General features: G+C 30.3%; 1 pseudogene; it reads left to right on the forward strand.

Annotated features, from left to right (window-relative positions):
- The first annotated feature begins 2,602 nt into the window (after positions 1 to 2,602).
- Positions 2,603 to 3,363, forward strand: LOC149206379 (histone H2B.3-like; annotated as a pseudogene).
- The last annotated feature ends 306 nt before the right edge of the window (positions 3,364 to 3,669 follow it).

The raw sequence follows: 3,669 nt of genomic DNA on the forward strand, positions 1-3,669 counted from the left end.
CAAAATTGATATGGTAACACTAATGAGATATAGTAATAGTAACAGTAACAAGATGCACTGTAACTCTAGACCCTAAGGGATATGAGAGTATTTGAATAGGTAAAACAAAGGGAGATTTCCACATCAGTCAAGGAAATAAAACGACCACGTATTGAGGCAATGATAATTCCCATAAAGAATGCACAAGAGCCAAGCGTTTCCCATATGCTTCTAGATGTACGGTTACTGTTGTCGTTCGTACACCTTTGGATGGCCTTCATCGATCCCAAGACTGTGCCCTTTCGAAACCTTAAATTGCTTCCCTCTCTACGCCTTCATTCAATATATTCAATATATCTTATTTTCCTTATAACATTATATATTATTTTAAATGTTAAAGCCTTTACAGTTATTTATTACTACAATGAGTTTTTTGAGACCAGGTTTGTGTTATTAAACCTTAAATTGCTTCCCCATGTGCGCCTTCATTCAATATATTCAATATATCTTATTTTCCTTATAATATTATATATTATTTTAAATGTTAAAGCCTTTACAATTATTTATTACTACAATGCATTTTTTTTGAAACCAGGTTTGTGTTATAATAATAGATTATTAATTTGAACCTTTTTTATTATTATTAAATATGTTAAATTAGAATGTTTTTCTTGGGTAAATATAAAGAGAAAATTAATTAGGTAAGTCTATTTAATTTATTTTTAATATTAGTTTGATTTTTCTTGCATAGATTTATTTTAAGTTTGGGTTTTGATTTAAGATTGGAGAGTTTATCAAACAGCTTTGGTATACATATTCTTTCTAGTTTTGTACTTTTGAGGGGATTTGCTAAATTTGATTCCTCTTTGTGATTGGCAAATCTAAATTTAATATAGATTTATATTAGTGTAACTTTAGTCCACACATTATGTTTAATCATAAAAAAATTGCAATGGAAGAAAATATTTTAAATAATTTAATAAAAATAATTAGAAATAATATAGTGATTTAAAATCTACTCTTATGATTTTATGTTGTTATTACTATGCACATTAATAATCACATAAAAACTTAATAGTTACAATATAAAAAGACTTTTAACCATGGATATTCACTCCAACTTTACCATGGATATTATTAACTTTCTTACAATATCATGGGCCACCATGGCTCATCAATACCACAAGCCCAAAAACCATTTCTCATTTCACAAACAAATATGTTATAAATATATATATTTTTTAAGTTTAAATTTATAACATTTTTGTATGGTTTCCTCAAATTATATAAAAATAAAAATTAAATTATTAATTAAAATTATTAATAATTAACAATTTAACTAGCTTAAATCCATCTTAACTCTGGATATATGAACCTCCTAAAGGGATCAAATCTCTTGAGGTTTAAAAATTTCTTCAGGTTTTTCACTAAAAAAAAGAGGTTTGCACTTGGAGAAATTTGATCCCTCTCAACTCTTAATAGATATGGAGTTAAGATGGATCTAGGCTAATTAATAATTAAACTAAAATTCTGAAAGTTTGTTACAAAATAAATACATGTATAGCTGTAATTAAATGAAAATTCTGGAAACCTTATTCCAAAATAAACATCTCAACATAAAAATAAACACACAAGTTTTGGAAACCCTATTCGAAAATAAACACCTCAACATAAAAATAAGCAGACCCATGATATAATAATTTATAACAAAATCTTCATTTCTTTTTAAAATTCATCATTAACTTATTCCGATACAATCATTTAAACCCACAATGAACTCTAGAAAGAAATGTGGATTAGCCCCCAAAAGTTTATTACCAAAAATATATATATACATACACACCATCACACTTGATTTAATTTCCACTCAATTACTATGAATTTTAAAATTTAATATGTTAAAATAAATCCCAACAAACAAAATTTGGCATTATATTTAAAATACTTATTTATAATTTATAATAAAACTCTTCCCATCACAAAAACTTTCCAAATTAAAAAGTAAATAAAAAATTAGCCTTAACTTATAAGAAAACTGTTATTCTAATAACCCGCTAAAATCAACCATTAAAACTTCATATTCAAAATATTTGTTTATAGCTTATCACACAACTCATCCGAAAAACTTTTATTATTGGGTGGAGAGAGGGTTTTGGTAGAAATGTTGTGTGGTTTGACATTTTGATTGGGTCAAAATCAAATAAAAATAAAAATGAAAATAACATAAAATTAATAATTATAATATAATTAATAATAAATAATAGTAAATTTATTTTAACTTCAGATTTATTAATTGTGAAAATATAATTAATAATAAATAATAGTAAATTTATTTTAACTTCAGATTTATTAATTGTGAAAGGGATCAAGTCTCTTAAAATACAAATATTTTTTGAAATAAAAAAAGATTTGATCCCCTTGTACTTGGTAATTTCAAGAGTTAAAGTGAATGTAATTTAGTCACCAGATAATAATCAAATTGTAAAACCAAACCACCCTTAAAATCTGGGCTACATCAGCAATCCGTGGAGCTAAGAGATCAGCCAATAGGAAAGACACTCGAGCGCCTATATAATGAACGGCCTCCGGCTTTCATTTTCCACTGACGCTTTTCCTTTTGACAGATATAGTGACCCCGAGTCTTTTGTGTGGTCTTGAGGTTCGAGTCACGATAGTGGCATCAATGGCCCCGAAGGCAGAGAAGAGGCCCGTGGCTGGGAAAAAGCCGGTGGTGGGGAATTCGCCTTCAACAGAAAAGAAACCTTTGAAGCCGGAGAATAAGCTACTAAGGGAAGGCGACAAAAAGAGCAAGAAGCACAAGAGAAGTGTGGAGACGTACAAGATCTATCTCTTCAAGGTTCTGAAGCAGGTCCATCCGGAAATGGGTATTTCCAGCAATGCCATGGGAATCATGAATAGCTTTATCAATGATTATTTGAGAAATTGGCGACTGAGGCATCTAGACTCTCTCACTACAGCAAGAAGCCAACTATTACTTCCCGGGAGATCCAGACAGCCGCAAGACTCGTTCTTCCAGGGGAGCTCGCCGAGCACGCTGTGTCTGAGGGTACTAAGGCCGTTACAAAATTCACCAGCGCTTAGAGTCGGGTCCTCTTTCGACTATTTCTTTTAAATAGGTTTAGGCTTTTATAACCAGCGGAATCGCATTCTGGTCTGTCTGCATCACAAGTTTTACATTTTCGCATTTTCGGTTCTTTTTTCTTTTGTAAGGCTCCGAAATGGATTCTTACTCTCAGTCTTCTTCTCTTGAATTGAGCTTTCACATGTTCCTTTAAAGATGTGAAAAACTTGCAGTATCTTCCTTTTTATCTTCTGTTTATCTGAAATATTTGAAGCAAATACAATAAATTTATTATCTGGTTATCTGAAAAGCTTGCAGTATCTTTCTTTGATATACAGAATTGGAACATGTAGCATATGTTGTTAAGCCGTGCATTAAGGTCCTGGTAGGAGGATATTTTTATAATAATGTTATGAAGAACAAAACAGTATTGTTAGGGTTACAGTGGAGAACTTGTAACACGAAACTATATAAACTATAGTACCACGAAACTGTATTTTTTTTCAGAATAAGAAAACGCTTTCACTGAATTATATTGTTAGTCTAAGTACATGCATTTAATATGGTCGGAGATTCTCGATGTGACATGGATACAGAGAATGCGGTAG

This window comes from Pinus tabuliformis, chromosome 1_2 (genome assembly GCF_031772625.1).
Source record: "Pinus tabuliformis cultivar Carrire ecotype Pingquan chromosome 1_2, CPIR1, whole genome shotgun sequence".
Lineage (NCBI taxonomy): Eukaryota > Viridiplantae > Streptophyta > Pinopsida > Pinales > Pinaceae > Pinus > Pinus tabuliformis.